The following is a 22,181-nucleotide window of genomic DNA, read 5'->3' as shown; positions in this document are numbered from 1 at the left end:
CGAGTGGCCTTTTGCTGTTGAACTGGTAATATTGTTCTCTACTGTAGATACTACTTCTGTAGATTATGTAAGCTTAGTTATTTCTGCTAGTATATAAAAACGGAGAGTGAAAGTAGTCCAGCGCTTTAAATATTAACTCAGTGTGCCATAATACTGCATACGTTGAGTTGCATGAAGATGAGTGGTCATAAATTTTCAAAATCTGAACTCAGTTGGGGGGGAAACGCAGAGCACATGACGAAGAGAAACATGGATGGAAAAAAATAGAGCACTTCCCCATCCCGCTTTGTCAACGTCACCCAACGTCAGAGTCTTAACCTGTCACAACAGTATGAATCATTAATTGTAAAATAAGGTGGAGGTTATACTTTGTAGTGTTTGTAATTCCATGAATTTGTCAAACAGTTCTTAAAAACCAAAATGAGATGGAGAAACAGTTCGCAATCACATATTTTCTCTCCAGAGTTTCTGGAAATGATTTCGCAAAGAAGGATAATTCCTAAAAACGTAATGGACAAAACTGGCCATGCTGTTTACAAGACTGTCATATGAACAGGGTGTTCTTCAGTCTTCTGTAGCTGTCTGTAGCTGTCTTCTGTAGCAGTCTGCAGTCTGTGTAGCAGAACACAGACTGCTACAGAAGACCAAAGTCTTCCCCATCCACAACAAACAATTTGAAAGATTATTTATAACTGATAATCAACACAATGGAAATTACACTAACATTTTCATTCAGTATATTGCAGCTAAGCAGTAAAAAGTTTACATACAACTGCAGAAATGTATTTTTTCAAATGTAAAAAAAATCAGCATGAAACAACCCTTATTCTCACTTTAAATGACATTTAGCTTGTGTGATTTATTTGGAAAAAATAAAAAGCTTTTTAAAGTGCACACTGCAATAACCTGGTTGCATAACAAGACCCGACTTTAAACAAAAACTTTTCTACATCACCTCTTGATTCAGTTACAGCATTCAGTCATCTACCCTCAAAAACAGAGACTCTTATCAACTCCAAATAAATCTTCTAACTCAAAATAAATCTCATAAGAACTTGCGGAAGAATTTGCTATGATCTAGTGAAGCTAAATGTGAAATTTTGACTACAATCCCAAAACAACAAAAAACAACACGCCTCCAAAAGAACGCCGTACCCACACTGTGGTGGCAACAGCAATTCAAGATGTGGCTCTCATGATTTGTGGGAGTTGAGAACCAAAATTGAGACAAACGGCAGGGAGGAAAAAAAGTAAATAATCTGAGTTTAATAAAGTTCAGGAAATGAACAAAAATCAGAAAAGACACTTGAGACGTACAACAGGGAGTAAACAGGCTTAACAATGGAGCAGCAATGCAGCATATGAACAGATTCTACTGGATGGCTGGAAACTGTAAACAAAAATAAATTAAAACACAAAATAAAAAAAACATCAGCAGCAATGAAAGTTTAGTTATTTTTGTCAGATTTTTTTTTATTACAGCAATTATCTAAAATATTTTTGCCATTCCATAAATCATAATATATTTTCTTATGGACCTGATCTACCCGGTAGTGGAAGATCTGCATTAAATGCAACCAAGACACAAGGAGAGCACGTTTTTTGTACATTTTGTTCGCACACCATTTACTGAAACCCCACTGAAAAATAACTGAGTCATATCATCTCAAAACAGAAACAGAAAGTAGAGATAGTAATGCAAGCTTACCGCTGCAACAAATCTTGAGAATAATAAGGACATTCCAGGTTATATAGCATCACAACATTATAGACACTTTCATAACCGAGTTGAACTCAAGATGGAGCAACTGCTTAAGCTCCAATTGGAATAAAAATATGCACAATTGTCTTAAAATAGATCCTGCAGCAGCTTAGTTTACTGGAGAGTGAGGTAAATGTGACATAATCACTACACTAATGTGTAACTTCTAAGTTTTTGAGACATCCTAAAATGAAAGTTTAGACTAACACAAGAATACAATTATTTTATCTCTACAAAGATAAATTCAGAGTTAGGAGTTCATTTTGTTTGTTCAATAATTCACTTTACTTCCATATTTATGTAAAGTTCTTATACATTTTATGGTTTCTTGTTATACTGCAGTTTCATTGCTGCAGATTTGTGTCTGAATCAGCATCAGAAGTTAATATAAATGAATTAGTTCATTTAAAATTTCTTCCAGCATAGTCAGTCCACCTATAACTTTATCAGAGGCTCATCTGAAAAATTAAAGATACACATAACCTTTAGAGAGCGAAGAAGATTAAATTTAGTTTAATTTGATGTCCTGTTCACTATTTTATCTTTTTCCTGTTAATATAGGCATGTCAGAGGGAACTGAGACTCTTCAACCTTTTTCAGCACATAAAAGATTGGAGTTCATGAAGATCGCAAGAAACCATGAACATGTTCAAGCAATGATTATCAAAACACAGAATAAATAATTCACCTCTGTGTTCAGAAAGGTTCAAGGGTTTTACTTCCCATCATTAAAGCTATTAACATGGTCAGCATAAATCTGAATCAGGTTTCCATGAATATTAAACTAAACTGGGAGCAAAGTGATCACGCTAAAAGCTTGGCACTATGAGTAAAAGAGCATTTCTAAAGCATTTACCAGAGCTTTATCATCAGAGGTGTGCAGAAAGAACCGGGTGTTTGACCTGAACCAACGGCTGAAAGTGAGTATCACTCAATTCCTGCTGCTTTATTTAGCCTTCATTGTTTCAAATAATCACCTTAAGGATTAATTACATTTTTGGATTAGATGTTTATGGCTCAATTCTCACTATAACCAACCTCCTTGTGATTGTTAAACTCCATCTTTTGGTTTTGTTCTGTACAAAAGGCCCTAGTAGTTTTAAAACATGATATTGTAGTAAATTAGGTATAGTAGTAGTAAACTTTATTCCAAATATGCAGATCAATTTCTTTGTTTTGCAAACACAAAAAACCTAAGTGTTGCAAATGATAGAAAAATAAAGCAAATATAAAAAGCAAAGAATAATAAATTCAATCACATATCCAAAAAGAGAAACTTATTTAATCCGACATTCTTTTCCAAATCACATATAATCAACCTAAAAACAATTTATCTTCTGCATCCTTTATTACTTCATATTTATGTCAGTGCATAATAATAATTATAATTTATATAGACACACACACATATAAATAAACTGCACTGAAAGCCGTTGAAAACCTCGTGGTTTTTCCACCAAATACTGATTCATGAACTCTTCCTGAGTTAAAACATCAGTGTTGTTGTTTCTAAATCAATATAAACTTGATTTCTTTGCATTATTTGAGGTCTGAAAGCACTGCATCTTTTTCGCTATTTTGACCGTTTCTCATTTTCTGTAAATAAATACAAACATTTTTTGCTTGAAACTTCCAAGACATGTTCTCAGTAGTTCATAGAATAAAAGAGCAAAGTTCATTTTACTCAAACAGAAACCTATAAAAAGTCAAACCAGAGAAAGTGATCATTTTAATGGTCTCTGAAGAGCTGTGAATGTGTATATGGTCTACTGGAGATCTAGTTCGTCTCCAGTGATGTGACAGATCAAATGATCTATAAGCAGAGGGAAAACTGTTTTAACCGCAACATGCCCAAAAATAAATACATTTAAATGCTACATTCAACTCCCTGAGTCCCATTTTCACTACAAACCAAAATATTCCTCCTGTTGTATGAGTGACTTGGCAAAATGAATGGCATGACTGACCGCCGTTGCCTAACAGCAGGTCAGGCCATGACTATTATAAAGAGACAAAGGTAGCAAAGGCCAAAAAAAAGCTAAAAGAAGAGGGGAAACCAGGCCAACAACAACAACAGCAGCCAATCTGCACACCAAGCCTGGAGCAGTCCACCAAAATCCAGACAATGTTGCAGCGAGGAAGACTACAAAGCCAAGCAGGCCTCCATCAGGTGACATTTCCCTCTCAGTCCATGGAAATAACCCACAACTGTCCCAAAGACTAACTACAAAAAAACTACTAACTGCACACACACATCCAAGTACAAATCCGTCTGAGCAGCCATCTCAACAAGAGAGAGCACCAGAGGGTCAACCATACACAAACTACTCAAACAAACTTTGGAGTTCTCTGAATTGATGAAGCGCGATACAAGTGCAGCCCATTTACCATGTTCATGCATGGTTACCATTTAACCATGCATGAACATAAAATAGGGCATTTAAAGATATTGCATTGGGAAGAAGCCAAAGGAAGAATGAGCAAACTCCAGGTAGAAAGGCCCTGGCTGGGATTTAAACACAGCACCTTCTTGCTGGAAGGAAATCATGCTTAAAACTGTACCACTGAATAAACAGAGAAGTTTAAATGTTTGCATATATTCCTGTCACAGCTTAGAGCAGTGGTTCCCAAACTTTTTCTCCTGGGTCCCCCCAGTGGTTTCCAAACTATTTCTGGGCCCCCCCTATGGCTTACAAATAGCTGTCTGGTTGAACAATGTTTGCCAGGGAAAGGGGTGGGGGGGGGAATTCTTAGAGACTCCCTGAAAGGGAAAACGTCCCCAAAAACGTTTGTCCCCAACGTTTTTGGGAACAAAATGAATCGTAGCTGAACATAGACAACAACACCAGTAGCCTACAAGCTACTTGTTAACAAGCTTAAGGTGCTGCATTGATATTAGCTAGTCATCTTTTAGCTAACTTTACCTGCATCCAACAGTTTTATTCAACTCAGTCTGTTAGTTTGGGGGGAAAACTGTGAAAAGTTCTTTGCGTTTTGATGGTTTGCTGCCATGATCCTAGCACACCTGAGTAGCTCTGCACAGCAGCAGCAGGTCTCCTTCACTGCCGCACAGGCCTAAACCCATGTTGCGTTTAAAGGCGGCTCGAAAAAACTGATTAAGACATGTTAATAACGGATTAAACAGTTTTAACTGCTGATAAAAGTGATAGAGGACACAGATATGGCAAGTGCGGAAGCCCCTACTGTATCAAATTGACAGAGAAATAACAGAGAGTTGGCCATTCTAAGGTAAAAACCCAGCGCATACAGCGTTCATGTGCCCCCCCTGTAATGGCATGGCGCCCCCCTAAGGGGCGCGCCCCACAGTTTGGGAACCTCTGGCGGCTTAGAGGATGCTTTTCAGTGTGAAATAACACAAATCTAATAGCAACATGGTAATAAAGGCCCCCATATTTCACTAACTCAAAACAAAACTTAACCTGGTTTTCATGAAAACAAAATCAAAATAGAAAAACTGAAAGAGGAAACCATGTGATGTCTTCAGTCTGAATCCCAGCCAGCTTTCTACATGAGCATGGACGAGTTCGCCCCAAAAATGTGACTTTGGTCACCTTTTTATACGAGTCTCTAATCTAACTTGCACAATGCATTCAGTCCTTTCAAGTGACAAAGCATTGTCCTTGAATGCTCAAGTACTTTATGCTGCAATGTACTGTATTTAAGCAGAATGCGGTCATGCTGCAGTAGTGCGGTCTGCTCATTATCTTGTGCTGTTTCTGACAGCACCGCTGAATCACATCGCCCTGAGACTTTACCCAAAAGGGGAAAAGAGTCACAGCCACACTAAGGTCCAGATGACAGGGAAAGTGAGCAATAATAGTGTCCTTGTGCCGCCACTGGATTACATAATAAACTCCACTGATGTCAATCATGCACTAATAGGCACTGTCCTCTCAAAACTTTTTTCAGATAAGTATAAAAGAACATGAAATTTGTCAGGGGGAAGTTTACGTGTGCGGTAACTTCAAGTTCCTACACTTGCCTATTCTTATCTTCTTTTGTTCTCTGGAAATCCTTTTAACAATCTCCAAGATCCCTTTCTAAACACAGACGTACCAAACAAAACGCAGAGTAAATTTTAACCCAGTTCACCTGTCAAGGATTTTGTGTTTGCTGTTTGCAGCTACAAAGAGAACATACTCTGGTGCTGAAATGTCAGCGTGACAATGGACTGAAAAAAAAAAAAAGAGTGAGAAAGATCCAGAATCAATCAACAATATCATGTTGTAAACGACGCTTGGCTCTTGGGAAGTCATCGTAAGAAATCGAGGCTAAGTTGCAAATTCAGAATGTTTCTGCTGTGAAATGTTTGGGTTTGTAGCAAAAGCAGGACTACAATTTGATAAGATTTAGGCAGAGAATTTTAGTTTCTCATTAAGAAGATTTTGACTGTTGGACCAAGAGCATTGTATACTGGAAACGTTTTTATTATATTTCATTGAAACTGTGAAGAACAGACCTTGAAATTATTTTTATTTAAGGCGCGTTAAGGGAAACATAAAACACAAACAAAATGTACAATTTAGTTTAGCTGAAAAAAAAAAGTTGGTGGGCTACCTTTGATTTAAATACAGCACACAACTACAGTTACAGTTTTAACAAAATATATAATAAAATTAAGAAATTGAAATATACTGGTGGAAAGAATTTGTGGTTATATCCTATAAGATTATGTTGTTTACTTCCTAAAAGTTTATGTAAAAATCATTTTAAGGTGTTTTTCACAAATGATCACACACTGATCTTTTCATAACATATTGTAACATATCATTTTGTATTGCATGCCTTTCTATCAAATAATATACTGTATATAGTATTGTAAATTATGTCATTATATTTGGATGAAAATCATATTGCCATGTTATATAATGTATCACAATGTATCAAATATTTTTTATCATATTGTATCCAAACAGATTATATCATTTATTACAGCAACATGTTTTGCATCATATTTGGCATTAATTTGCATCACAGCATAGAAAAGTTTTATGTGTTCCCAAAAAAGGGACAAATTAATGCAAAGTTATATAAACAGATATAAACAACCCATCTCCCAGAATGAGGGTTCACAGGGTTTATTCCAATTCATTGCTTAAAAAAACCTCAAACACCATAAATAAATGGACACAAAGCAATTTCCTAACTATTTAATCTGTTTATCGGCTCCATTTATCTCAAAACATGTCTGGCTGATGTCAGTGGCAGCAGACTCTGCAAGCCGCCATCTGAGAATAGACTGCAGAAGACACAAAGACGCAGACAGAAGACTGTAAATAGCTTACAACAATCAAGGCACGGCACAGACGTCATGCTGATCAGCAACAACATGAACGCAGATAAACTGATGAATACGTGTTCCTAATCGTTCTGCAGAGAAAAAAAGAAACAAGTAAATAAATACAAGAGCAACAGCTCTTTTAAGAAAGGGAGAAAGGAGGATACTGTAGAGCTTTCTCAGATTGTTTTGCTTATGGATGTAGGAGATCAAAATACACCATCATGATTTCCAAGCTCTTTTTTTTTGTTACAAAGAGCTTTTACACTTTTCTGCCACGGTACAACAGGTGCACTGGGTATGCTCCCTGTTTTTGGAGAAACTCACAAATTCACTGTGATGTCAGAAAAACTATCTGCATCTCTCCAGAAATGCATTTGTTAGGTTGTCAATCTCTCAGGTTTTTTTTTGTTTTGTTGTGTTTTGTCCCTTTCCTTCTGAGTTTTATTTATAGACCACCTGTCCCAGTGTGACATCTGAACTGTGCCCAAATGTGGCACAAAAATTTACTTTTGAAGCTTAAATTGCTACAATATGAACACTCATCAACAGGCTGTGACAATAATGCAAGTCTTTTTATTGCAAAGTTTTTTGAACGCAATAAAAACTTTGCATTTAAACGTTTTTATAGCAAAGTAATAAAAACTTTGCCATAAAAGTTTTTTTTACTTTGCAATAAGATGGAGATGTAGCAATCCGTTGCTAAAATTGAATAATCTATTAAAGGGAAGTTTTACTCATGCACTCCATAATCCTGACCTGCATGGAAGAGTTGCAAGAACAGAGGCATCGTTTAAAGAAATCAATAAGACGTTTAAGGTTTGCTAAAAGCAAAACACCACAGACATGTGGCAGAAGGTGCTGGAAAATCAACACCCTGAATGCACCAACCTCAAAGTGACACATAGTGTTGGCAGCATCATGCCAAAACTTTGACGCTACACTTTTACAAACCTGGACAGCTGGAGGCATGCGTTGTATGGAATCATGCAGAAACTGAAAGTATGAGCTTTGTACTGAAGAAGGAAGAATAATAACTCAGCCGTCCATCCTGGTACCAAAACAATTCTAAGATCTGATTTTGGTATTGCGCAGCCATCTAAATGTTGCATTATTCAGGACTTGTAAATGTACCTTCTGTTTGTTTTTCTTTTCTAAACCGAAGTTTAGTTTTCAGAGCCATAAATAAAGATGTGATTTTGTTTACACAACGTCCTGAGTCTTCTAAATAAAGTTGAGGATTGTAATATTTGCAGTGAGTTTTCTAAGACCCTCTCGTCATTCTTCTTCTCTTGCTTTTGCATGCAGGCGAGGCGAACATTTTTCTTTGTGTCTTCTTTGACATTTTCCTTCCAGTTAACAACATCCGTACTGACAATGCTGCACTCTTGCATCACTTTGTCAATCTGCCACACTCACCACTCACACCATGTGCCCTTGTACTAACGACAAACCCTCTATGATCAAATGTCTGCCAAAGGCTTTCCAGAGGACAACACCCAGGAGACAGCTCTACACATCTTATTGATCTGACAGCGACATTGTGCCTTAAGTTGACAAAAACCCTCACCCTCCCGTCCATGACCACAGGACCTTTGTGGAGGCAGCAGCCATTAGAAATGAAGAAGGATTCATCTCCTTTGGGTGCAGTTGTCTGGAACTGGTCAATTTTCAACAGTGCAATTTATGGATTTCTGGTCAGTGTCACTGACAACGCGTAAACAGGCTTTACACCTTTTAAGCCTCAATGGCGTCGACTATAAATCAGATATGAATGACCTCTAAAACATGCTAGGTTTATTGCATTTTGGAATCGGGTGCATGTGTGTGTCAGAGCCATTTCAGGTGAGCCGGGCCACAGGTATCAGCTGCAGTCATGCACTTTTCATTACTCTGGTCAGCCTGCTGTGAGTACTCCTTTACACATGGCCGACCCACTCCTGTCAGGCCGACTGCACGACCACATGTACATATTCAGTCTTTCTACCTTCACAAGGACTTTGCATTGACTTCCATTCATTTTAAATTCATTTTTATACCCTAACCCTGACCTTTGCCCTACACCTCTCCCAAAAAAAACAGCACTTCTTCTTTAGGGACTTTGAGCTCTGTAGGGAGCAGTCGGTCCTCGCAATGTGGTATTGGTTGGAAAAACAGGCAAGATGAGAAATGCTAAAACACACACGTTATGTTTCTCTGTTTTTGCAGGGACACTCCATTTACCTTGACCTTGAAGCTAACCATTACACATCAATCAATGCATCGGTGTGCCACAACTTTCTCCAGTTGAACAGATACAAAGCTGAAGTTCTGAACTTTGGATCCAAATAGGAATGATCTACAATTAGGAACTAGTGATCAGGCCAGAAATCTGGGTGTAGTGACAAACTTTCAAAGACATGAACCTTCAAAGACACATAAAGATAATTACAAAGTCAGTCTTCTATCACCTGAAGGACATTTCCAGGATTAAAGACGATTGTCCCAGAACGATCAAAAGAAACTCATACATTTCTTTATCTTTAGTTGCATTGATTACTGTCACAATGTCTTCATAGGTCTTCCTAAAAAAAAAAAATCAAACAGCTGAAGCTGATCCAGAACGCTGCTGCTCATATTCTGACTAAAACCAGTACATAACTAACCCGAAATCAATTCATATTTTTTAGTCCCAAAACCTAACCCCTAACCCAAAACAGCTCTTCTCCTCAGTTGGTCGCCATAATGTAGTATGTGTTAGGAAAGTGGTCCTTAAAATGTATCAAATACAAGGCTACGCACACACACAAACACACACGAGTAACGAGGACGGCTGTCAGGGCTGAGATCTGCTGCATCACCAGAGAAATCTTACATGTGAAGCTGATGCATGGCTGCTGGAATGTCACTTTTTCAATGAATTGGTGTCTACACAGCCGAATTATAGCTTCAAGAAGGAATAATAATAAACTTTTAGCAGACAGCAGTAGATGCTGCAGCAAGTACAAATCACTCCAATAAAGAGAGAATTGTAACACTGCAATATCAGATATCTTACTGAATACAATAAACAATATTTTAAAAATTACCAATTTAATTTTTGCTCTGTGTGACCTAAATATGAGGGGTCATTTTATTAAAATGCTTGGAATGCAAAGAATTACAAGAAACTATTTTTTTCTGCTCTCAAGCTTACATTCACAGAAAAGGATAAAGCTTTGTGGTTAATTCACTAAGTGGAAATGGTATAAACCAATAATCTGACAGATATTGTTTTAACCTTTCAACATACATTGGGAAACGGCAGATAATTTACCTCCAGTGACTAAATATGTTAATGCTTGATTAGTAACAGATCTGGTTTACTTTTACAGGCATTTATGTTAGACATACACATTTACAATTTGCCGTCAATGCAATTAATGTGTTAAATTTGGAGAGATCAACTGAGAAATCTTTCTGCCAGTTTTCAGAATAAGCTTATGACATTGCAGCACATTTCTCCTGACATAAATGATGCGACTGAATCAAGTGCTAACACAATCTCAGCTCAATCTACAATTTGGTTCAAGCCCCTTTGTGACGATTTCTTCAAAATCTGCTTGGGTTGCTCTATATTATTATCCAGTTTTTACTTCCTGCCTCATATATTAAACATGTTTCTGTATTTTTCTGTTCTTTTGGTGCCATCAATGTCATCCCGTATTTGATTAGCAGATTTTATGTCACACTTTGTCTAATATGTACCCTTCCTTGAGTGTTAGGATTTTATAATAGACATCACCATATATGTAGCTGTGAAATGAAAGAAAACAGATTGGTGCATTTGCATTTAATGCTTTATAAAATCCCCTCTCTTTATGATTGGAGCTGGAGACATTTTGGGATTTGAATATGTCTGAACCAAACTAGGAATCTGCAACCTTTACAATTCAAAGAAAAATTTCTGCCCTCAGTTCGACTAAATTAAACTCCTTTAGAGCCACAAATATTACATGACCTTTTGAAAAAAGGTAGCTTATAATCTGAAACATTTACAGCAGGAAATTTTTAGTTTGACCATGAAAAACGCAATAAATACTTAAAAAAGAAGGTGTTTGTTATTATAGCTATATTTTCTTTCACCAATATGTTCTTAGCCCCTAAAGAAGCATTGAAGGATAAAAATAAAATAAAAAATAAGATACTATCATATAGTCATGAAATTAAGTTCAAGGAGAACAAATATCTTTTACACCCAAAAATTTAAAATAAACTTTAAAGGTTTTTTTGAACAAAGGGTCAATCTTGTGCAGTGAGGGGATTTTTTAAACATCACAATTTATAACTTTATTCAAATTATATATCATTAATATGTGGGTTTAAGTAATTTGATCATATGTTTTTCTTTTCTGACACTTGAAGTTTCTGACTTTTGTCAGAACCAGTCAAACTTTATCCCAGAGGTAAAAAATAAACCGTTTTTAAGGTTTCAGTATGCTCAAGGTCAGGATGTTTATACGGAAATTAAGTCAGGCTTCAAAGTCTAAAGACTACTTTGCAAGCTAGTGTGAATGTAATTACATATAATTGAAGCAATTGTCCTTTTTTTTTTAAGTTTATGATTCAGTCCGACTGGAAGGACCAGAACCCAACATCGGCATCTGAAACATGCTGTGAGTCAGCAGGATGGATTGCTAGTTTGCTTGAGAAAAAATGAGTCAGAACCTTCAGAAAGCTTCAAATTAACATATATTCCCTTAAGGTTTCTGATAAAGAGGGGATTCGCTTGAACTATGAAACAAAGCTATGTGTAGCTAACAGGAGGGTAACTTATATGGATCTGACAGATAAATAACAAAGTGGAAGAAAGCATCACTTTTAGTCTGAAAACATTCTCAATTTGTAACTTTTTAATTGTATTTAAATACAAGGAAAAAGTTCTGTTTCAGAGACTTTCTGGATCAGCGGATGCTCTAAGTCATCTGGGAGTACATTATGCCAGTAGGAGAGCATGTCATGGAAAAGAAATAACAGTGTTCAATATTTCCATACCAAACAGCAGGCACATAAATAATGCAAGAGTTACAGTTTCTTTATCCAAGGATACGTCACTCAGAGTCAGGGATCAGCACTTTGGGTGCCAGATACTCGGAGAGGTCTTTGATAATGAAATGCTGAAACCTGACCACATGTTGAGCAGAGGGGAATGCCTTGATCTCAGAACAAAGTTGATTCAATCGATAGAAGAAGAGGAGTCCCACGAAAACAGTACAGGAGTGACCAAGGCCTGTTTTAGACAGCTGGTGCATAAAGTTCCTGTAAAAATTAAGAGACCACTGCAGTGAAAACATCCTAGTTATTCCACCAAATACTGATTTCTGAACTCTTCCTGAGTTAAAACATTAGTGTTGTTGTTTCTAAATGAATACAAACTTGTTTTCTTTGCGTTATTTGAGGTCTGAAAGCATCGTCTTTTCATTATTCTGATAATTTCTCATTTTGTGCAAATAAATACAACATTTTTGCTTGTAATTTCAGAGACATGTTGTCAGTAGGTCATAGAATAAAAGAACAATGTTCATTTTACTCAAACATTTACCCAGTAAAATCAGTGAATTGATCATCCGGCAGTGATCTTACTTTTTTCCAGAGCTGCATGTATATTTGCATTTTTAAATATCCAGCCTTCAATAAACCTAATAATAATAATAATAATAATAATAATAATAATAATAATAATAATAATAACAATAATAATAATAATAATAATAAAACAGGATTAAAAATAATAAAGCAACAAGACTTGAAGCATTCACCCTTAGGATGTTACTGTCAGGATCCGTGTTTCCCCAGTTATGTTTTTTGTTTGTTAGTCTTTTGTTTGTCTTCCATCCTGGTTGGAACCGGCATTACGCCGGGTGTCCACCAGAGGGCACCACCTCGCCACCCCTGAGAAGCCGCCTGGGTCAACCCGTACACACACCTGCAGCTTGTTGAGGAGGCGTTGACGGTGGATATAAGCAGCGGCTCCACTTCATCTCACCGCCTGAGTGTTTGCTCGCATTGGTAACACTACGTTCCAGAACTAGGCCCTCTGAGTATTGTCTGAATCTAACCTCTGTTGTTTCCTCGTCAGATTCTCCCGCCGCCTCCTCGTTGCTCTGGTTCGTTCCATCACTGCTGGCTTCTGAGTGAGTGTGCCTTTCCCTCCGTGGATCATTCCCCTCTGTGTCCTCCCTCGACGCTACCGGTATTACCGGCCTAGACGCCACCCCTCGTGAGATCCTCCCGCCTGTGTCCTCCCTCGACGAAGCCGGTGTTACCGGCTGTCGCCAACCCCGAGTGTGTGTGCGTACTACTCCCTGTTGTCGATCCGTCTCCGGTGGATTCCCCTTCGGGACGCCACGGGTCAGGAGACCCGCGCCCGAACCCTCCCGGAGAACAACCTCCGACAGACCTAGCTCCAGGCTGTCACCTCAGGTGAAGTCACCTGACCGTTTCCAGGATTACTCGCCGTTCCCGGAGAACAACCGCCGACAGACCTAGCTCCAGGCTGTCGCCTCAGGTGAAGTCACCTGACCGTTCCAGGATTACTTACCGTTCTCACTCCACTACATCTACTTCATCCTCCTTCCAAGTAAGCCCTCCTCAGTCGTTATCATTCAACTCGTCACCGTTCTCTGTCTAACCCTGTGCTCCCCTGTTGACAGTCAGACGACCCGGTCCGCAGTTCCAGAACTCACCTCCTTCCCTTTCAATAAAATCATTGTAAACTTTACTGCCTGTCTGGTTGTGTTCTCGCATGTGGGTTCGTAACTTACCTCCCATCATGACAGAACACTCAGGCCAACACACGACCTCCGCGGACGCTATCAGACGGGCGTTATCAGATCAACATGCATTAATTCAGTCCCACGACGCAGCTCTGAGAGAGCTGGGAAACCACCAAGCCGAAACTAACCGACGATTAACTGAACTTTCTACTTTCCTACAGAATTCAACTCAACAGGTTTCAGATCACCACTCCACGTCCTCGTCGGTCCCTCCAGCAACTCCAGATCCACCTCCCCACTCCAGGTTTTCAGATATCCGCCCTGCTACTCCCGAAAGGTTCTCTGGTGACGTAAGCAAGGTTCAGGGATTCATCCTACAATGTACAATTGTATTTAACCATTCACCACAGAGCTTTCCGCACGACAGTTCCAAGATTTCATTTCTTTTATCCCTGTTTTCTGGCCGAGCCCTAGAGTGGGCTGAAGCCCGATTCTCCGAGGCAGCTAACTATGGATGTACCTACCCTGAGTTTCTGGCAGAATTTAAGCAGGTTTTCTGCCAGGAAACCGAACGAACGGCCGCCTCTAGAGAACTACATGGCTTCAAACAAGGTAGGAGAAGCGTCTCAGACTTCGCCATAGATTTTCGAATTAGGGCGGCCGCTTCAGGCTGGAATGCCACCGCACTCAAAAGTGCCTTCTTCCACGGTTTAAATGAGCACATAAAGGACGAGCTAGCCACGCTAGATGAACCTCAGTCATTGACCGATTTCATTAACCTAGCCATAAGGTTAGATAATCGTATCCGTGCCAGGGTACGGGAACGAGGCCGACAGGTTTCACCCCCCCGAGTCTCCAGAGCCGGAAGCCGCTCAAACCCCCAGCAGTTGCTACCTCCTTCTCCTCCCGCTCGTGAGCCAGAACCCATGCAACTGGGAAACACCCGACTTACACCCGAGGAGCGCCAGAGAAGGATACGCTCTAAGCTATGCATTTACTGCGGGGAACCAAACCACATGATAGCTAACTGTCCTCTCCGTTTAAACTCACAGGTCCGGCAGTAAGTGCGGGGAAGCTGCCGGAACCAACCCTGACCAGACCCCGCCTAATCATACCAGTCACTCTCTTCTCTCACCAGGACTCGCTGCCCGCATCGGCCCTCATCGACTCTGGGTGCGAACAGAACTTGATCAGTTCTGATTTAGTGCGTCAGTTCTCCATCGAGATGGAACAATTACCAGCCCCTCTACGAGTATCATCTTTGGACGGAAAGAACTTACCCCAAGTCACCCACAGAACCAAACCTCTCCGTCTTCTCATATCCGGTAACCACACCGAAGAAATAATGTTCTTTGTTTTCCCCACATCCAGCTCACCCATTGTCTTGGGTTTCAACTGGCTATATACTCACAACCCCCACATCGACTGGGTGGAGGGAAGAATTGTCTCCTGGTCCACCAAGTGCCACTCCACGTGCCTCCGTTCCGCCGTTCCAGTTAAGGGCCCGAGCCCTACCCCGGCGGAGGGGGATTCCCCAGATGTTTCCGGGGTTCCCAGTGAGTACCAAGATTTGAAAATGGTTTTCAGTAAGGACAAGGCTCTTTCCTTGCCACCCCACAGGCCCTACGACTGCGCCATCGACCTCCTGCCCGGGGCCCCTCTACCGAACAGTAGGCTCTATAACATCTCCAGAGCAGAGCGACAGACCATGGAGGACTACATCAACCAGTCCCTGGCCGCAGGCATCATACGCGCCTCGTCCTCCCCGCTGGGAGCGGGCTTCTTCTTTGTGGGGAAAAAGGACGGATCCCTAAGACCATGTATTGATTACAGAGGGCTAAACCAGATCACCATTAAAAATAAGTATCCGCTACCGCTTCTCTCCTCAGCCTTCGAGCCAGTTCAGGGAGCTACCATCTTCTCTAAGCTTGACCTCAGGAACGCTTATCATCTGCTCAGGATTAGAGAAGGGGACGAGTGGAAGACCGCATTTAAGACACCTATGGGCCACTACGAGTACCTCGTTATGCCCTTTGGGTTATCCAACGCGCCATCTTTTTTCCAAGCCCTTGTTAATGATGTTCTCAGGGACTTCATTAACGTATTCGTGTTCGTCTACCTAGACGATATTTTGATCTATTCTAAGTCCCTCGTGGAGCACCAGAAGCACGTCCGCCTAGTACTACAAAGACTACTCGAGAATAAACTTTATGTCAAAGCAGAGAAATGTGAGTTCCATCTTCCATCAGTCACCTTCCTGGGTTATGTCCTCGAGAGCGGTCAGGTGAGGGCAGCAGAGGACAAAGTAAAAGCAGTTCTGGACTGGCCTCAGCCGGAGACTCGTAAACAGCTCCAACGCTTCCTTGGGTTCGCTAACTTCTATAGACGATTCATCCGCAACTACAGCCAGACCGCTTCCCCTCTGACAGCTCTCACCTCCACCAAAAGGGTTTTCTCCTGGACCCCACAGGCCGAGGCGGCCTTCGTGGAGCTAAAGTCTCGATTCGCCAGAGCCCCTGTTCTCATCCAGCCTGACCCCAGTAAGCAGTTTGTGGTCGAGGTTGACGCATCTGATACTGGGGTTGGGGCAGTCCTCTCTCAGACCACCAGTCAGGACCATAAACTGCACCCTTGTGCCTTCTTCTCACGCAGGCTTTCCCCCGCTGAAAGGAACTATAATGTGGGGGATCGGGAACTGCTCGCCATCAAGCTGGCGTTAGAGGAGTGGCGACACTGGCTTGAGGGAGCGGAACACCCCGTAATTATTTGGACTGACCACAAGAACCTTTCCTACCTCCAGACGGCCAAGAGGTCCAACCCGCGCCAGTCGCGCTGGTCCCTGTTTTTCTCACGTTTTAATCTTTCTATTTCCTATCGCCCAGGGTCCAAGAATGTAAAGCCTGACGCGCTGTCCCGAGTCTACTCCCCTGACGACTCGGAGGAAGTTCCTGCCTCGATCCTTCCTCCCGACTGCACCATAGGCGTGGTAACTTGGGAGATAGAGGACATTATCCGTCAGGCACAAGGTACAGAACCTCCTCCTGGAGCCTGCCCGCCAGGCAAATTGTATGTTCCCCCTGCAGTCCGTTCCCGCTTCCTTCACTGGATCCATGCCTCTAAGTTTTCGGCCCATCCCGGCATCAGCCGCACCATTGGGCTGATAAACCGCAGGTTCTGGTGGGAGTCCATTCACAAGGACGTCAAAGAATATGTGTCTGCCTGCGCCATCTGCGCAAGAAACAAATCTTCCAACCAACCTCCCGCGGGGTTGCTACAGCCTCTACCCATACCCAAACGCCCCTGGTCCCACATCGCCGTGGATTTCGTCACTGGACTTCCAAGTTCTAAAGGTATGACCACCATATTCACCATAATTGACCGATTCTCCAAAGCCTGCCATTTAATCCCCCTCAAAAAGCTACCCACTGCAGCCCAGACCGCTATACTGCTTTTCAAACATGTTTTCAAGCTCCATGGGATCCCACAGGAGATCCTGTCCGATCGTGGACCCCAGTTTGTCTCTCAGGTCTGGCGCCAGTTCTGCTCCGCGTTGGGGGCTAAAGCGGCCCTCAGTTCCGGTTACCATCCCCAGACTAATGGACAAACTGAGCGCATGAACCAGGAACTCGAGACCACCCTGCGATGCCTCACCTCCTCCAACCCCGACGACTGGGCCCAACACCTTCACTGGGTAGAGTACGCACACAACAGCCACATTTCCTCCGCCACAGGTCTCTCGCCTTTCGAGATAGTTCTAGGTTACCAACCACCACTCCTCCCCTCCGACGAAGACAACACCTCGGTCACCTCCGTCCAACACCACATCCGCAAAACCCACAAGATCTGGAAAGACACCATCACTGCCCTCAATAATACAGCTGCCATTAACAAGAAACGAGCTGACCGACGACGCACTCCTGCCCCGACATACTCCGTGGGACAAAAGGTATGGCTGTCCACGCACGATATACCCCTCAAGGCCATGTCCAAGAAACTGTCCCCCAGGTTCATTGGCCCGTTCGAGATCCTGGCGCTGGTGGGACCCTCGGCGGTGCGGCTCCGCCTTCCCCCTTCCCTACGTGTCCACCCTACCTTCCACGTGTCCCAAATCAAACCTTCCGTCTCCAGTGAGCTCTGCCCTCCGGCCGAGCCCCCTCCACCCACCCTTGACGGAGATGGTCAACCGATCTTCACTGTCCGCCGGCTCCTCGCCTCCCGGCGACGTGGGCGCGGCTACCAATATCTGGTGGACTGGGAGGGTTACGGTCCCGAGGAACGGTCCTGGGTTCCCGGTTCCTTCATTGTCGACCGCACCCTCATAAGAGATTTTTGGGACTCTCAGCCCTCGTCCTCTGATCGGCCGCCAGGTGGCGTCCGTTGAGGGGGGGGTACTGTCAGGATCCGTGTTTCCCCAGTTATGTTTTTTGTTTGTTAGTCTTTTGTTTGTCTTCCATCCTGGTTGGAACCGGCATTACGCCGGGTGTCCACCAGAGGGCACCACCTCGCCACCCCTGAGAAGCCGCCTGGGTCAACCCGTACACACACCTGCAGCTTGTTGAGGAGGCGTTGACGGTGGATATAAGCAGCGGCTCCACTTCATCTCACCGCCTGAGTGTTTGCTCGCATTGGTAACACTACGTTCCAGAACTAGGCCCTCTGAGTATTGTCTGAATCTAACCTCTGTTGTTTCCTCGTCAGATTCTCCCGCCGCCTCCTCGTTGCTCTGGTTCGTTCCATCACTGCTGGCTTCTGAGTGAGTGTGCCTTTCCCTCCGTGGATCATTCCCCTCTGTGTCCTCCCTCGACGCTACCGGTATTACCGGCCTAGACGCCACCCCTCGTGAGATCCTCCCGCCTGTGTCCTCCCTCGACGAAGCCGGTGTTACCGGCTGTCGCCAACCCCGAGTGTGTGTGCGTACTACTCCCTGTTGTCGATCCGTCTCCGGTGGATTCCCCTTCGGGACGCCACGGGTCAGGAGACCCGCGCCCGAACCCTCCCGGAGAACAACCTCCGACAGACCTAGCTCCAGGCTGTCACCTCAGGTGAAGTCACCTGACCGTTTCCAGGATTACTCGCCGTTCCCGGAGAACAACCGCCGACAGACCTAGCTCCAGGCTGTCGCCTCAGGTGAAGTCACCTGACCGTTCCAGGATTACTCGCCGTTCCCGGAGAACAACCGCCGACAGACCTAGCTCCAGGCTGTCGCCTCAGGTGAGGTCACCTGACCGTTCCAGGATTACTTGCCGTTCTCACTCCACTACATCTACTTCATCCTCCTTCCAAGTAAGCCCTCCTCAGTCGTTATCATTTTACTCGTCACCGTTCTCTGTCTAACCCTGTGCTCCCCTGTTGACAGTCAGACGACCCGGTCCGCAGTTCCAGAACTCACCTCCTTCCCTTTCAATAAAATCATTGTAAACTTTACTGCCTGTCTGGTTGTGTTCTCGCATGTGGGTTCGTAACTTACCTCCCATCATGACAGATTTACCTTTTTTATTGGCTTAACAAATCAATCATAAGCAACATATTTTGAAATTTAATGTAAGTGAAGAGCTTTTTTTTCTTTCAAAATAATGGTAAATAAATACAAATTTCAAACACAAAAAATCACAAGTCAAGTTTTCTGAAATAAACAGCTATCTTGAAGTATTTTGCACATTTCATGAGCTAATTCATGCATCCATTTGCGTTTAAGCCATGTCTCATTTCTGCAAGGTTCAGGGAGCTTTTTGTACAGTAATGGAAAAGTTGCCAGTCTGAGCCAAAATTATCTAACAGCAACGATTTATGATAGTGGAAATAATCTCTGAGAGGCCAAGCAAACATGGGGAAACATGCCTCCTCCACAACGAAAGACCAAGAAAAAAAGAAACAAATCCTGACAACAAAGAGAAATACTGCATGATGAAATATTTCAACACTGATTAGAGTGCCTCTTGTCTCTTCCACAATTTACTGAGGAGGGGTGGGGGCACAACATGGCGTGCTCAGAATGAAAATATAGGAATTAATTTATACTCCATTCTTTAAAAGTCACAGCCACTTGTTGGGTGAACTTCGAGCACCTCTGGTGAGTGGAATGGGAGATTTACATCGTAAATCTGTGGCAACTTCATGATGAAATCTTGTCAAAAATGGAGCAAAATCTCAGAGGAAGCTTTTCAATGTGGTTTAAGACGTGGTGCGTGTCAAAGGACAAGTGCTGCTCCGTTCTGTTTAATGGTTGTCACACCCTTATCAACCAGATACTGGTGAGATGTATCTAATAATGCTGCCAATTAAATTCATTCCAGCAGTTTTCTTTTTTCAGTTTTAATGACAAGAAAAAGAAAGCATTACTCATTTATGCTAATCATAACACCATTAATGAAAACTTCAAACAAATGAGGAGGGAGGAAAAGACAAAGGCTTAAACAACCTGGAATTTGACATGGGAAAGAAATGTTTAACAGAACTTTCTAATCAGAAGATGAAAGCTTCCAGAGAGACCGAAACATAAAAGTCGACTGGACAGAGATGTGAGGCAGAACAGTAGACAAAGAGTGGAGGGTTAATGAAAAAACGTAAACGATGAGACGAGACTGCTGCTCAACAGACCTGTCACGGCTTGATGCATGGGACTCTCATCTAGCAGGACCAAATGCGCCATCAAAAACAGTGAGAGAAAATGTCGATATGTCTCACAAGGTGCAAAAGTGTTGGGTATCAGCATTTCTGAGTCACGCCTGGAAAAACTCCCCCCCTGCTGCAAGCATTACTTTGCAGCAGGTGTGAAGCAGAGCCTACAGAACAACTATGACTGAAATGCATCGTCTTAAAATTTAGTGGAAAGTCGCAAACAGCACACAGCGGGGGGGTTGTGTGGTACCACGGCCTACTGCGGCTACGCATTGTCTTCCTATTTATTTCACCTAACGTCAAGGCAGAGCTCCAATAACAGCGAGTTTTATCTCCGGTTATTTGTTTTTTGGTTTTTTTTGTTGCAAAATTAACAGATCAGCTGATGATGTGAGGGCTAAAAACAGAATATTGCATAATCAGGTGACTTTGCAAAGCTGAGCGCAGCCATATACTTATTGTCACACTGACTGAATGAAACCCAGGAGTGATGACAGAGTGGAGCGGCGCAGAGAGAGAGGAGAGTTTATCCTCTGGCCTCGAGGTGGGGCGAAGGACAATGGAGCTCAGAGGGAGAATATATTCGCTCAGGTCCTTTTCGTTCCGTCATCCATTCCTGTCAATCATGGACAGAATAAACCTCAGTTTGCTTTGATGCTTTAAAAATTGGAAGAAAAAAGGATGACAGGGACAGGAAAGGTCTGTTTTCCTCGGCTGAACAGTAACTCTCCAGAAAGTGGATCAGTTAAATGGGACACATTAATTTAAATTGTGATTCATGTGTTTCTTGACAGACTTACCCTAAAGTCAAAGCAGCCCAGACGACAAAACGCAGTGTTTGCGTGTTAGTTTTCTGCATGTAAACAGCTGTGAGCCAAAATAGGCTGCCTCACTCTCTTCGCATCAATTTCAAACCCTCTTAAGTCAAATTATGTTCTTTTAAAATACTTTTTTTTTAAACCAAGCAAGTTGCTTTGGTGTCTAAACAGACTGAGCAGAAAGGATTAAACTAAAACCCATTGACATTTCACAAGACAGTCTTGTATGTAAAGCTATAACCAAGTCACGCAATGGTTTACTTGGCCCTAATGAACAAAATATGAGTCGTTTACATAACTTTTCTTAACTTCACATGGAGTAACAGACACTAAAAGGGCATAACATTATGACCACATGCTTGTTTTGCTATCTTAACAGACCTGAAGCGGTGCTGTTTAGTTTACAGAAGTAGCCTTTTCTGAAGGGCATGTTTTCTAGTCTTTCCCATTTTGAAGAGCTGCTAAAAGAAATGGGCCTCTTTTTTCCACACTTATACCCCAGGTAAGCATGGAGGAAAGGATTACTAATATAAATGTATAACGTATTTTATGGATATGAGTTAAGAGAGGAGAGGACAAACAATGAGTTTCAGCATTAACTTATTTATTCATGCAGTTTGTTTTTTTGTCCTTCATGGCTCTCCACTTTTAAATATTTCCAACACACTCCTAGACGAAGCCCTTGATGTGGTAATAGCACGATAAATTTCTGCTAAGGTTTTCTGGTTTATGTGCCCCCCTTCTGGTTTGGAAACATTTCAAAAAACTTCCCTGCACTCGTTTAAAAGGAGTTACTTCTTAAAGTGGCGTGTATTTTTCATGCCTAGTAAAAGTAAAAGAAATAATCATATGTGAGATTTTGCTACTGCAAAAAAAGTATTTATAGAATTTTAACACATTTTTACCAATACGTGTGGTATTGGCTATGCACTATGAAAAATAATACATTT

General features: G+C 42.1%; 1 protein-coding gene and 1 long non-coding RNA gene across 4 annotated transcripts in view; one reads left to right on the top strand and one right to left on the bottom strand.

Moving 5' to 3' along the window:
* The window catches only part of dlgap4a (discs, large (Drosophila) homolog-associated protein 4a), a 105,307-nt gene that overhangs the window by 61,154 nt on the left and 21,972 nt on the right, over positions 1-22,181 (bottom strand). The window lies entirely within an intron of this gene.
* Positions 13,506-13,800, top strand: LOC145552268 (uncharacterized). The gene is made up of 2 exons (XR_014088253.1): positions 13,506-13,659; positions 13,733-13,800. It is a non-coding gene; the product is annotated as an uncharacterized LOC145552268 (long non-coding RNA).

This window comes from Poecilia reticulata, chromosome 7, assembly GCF_904066995.2.
Source record: "Poecilia reticulata chromosome 7, P_reticulata-male-v2, whole genome shotgun sequence".
In the NCBI taxonomy this organism is placed as follows: domain Eukaryota; kingdom Metazoa; phylum Chordata; class Actinopteri; order Cyprinodontiformes; family Poeciliidae; genus Poecilia; species Poecilia reticulata.
The sequence above is the reverse complement of the archived record's forward strand: the minus strand, read 5'-3'. Positions and strand labels throughout refer to the sequence as shown.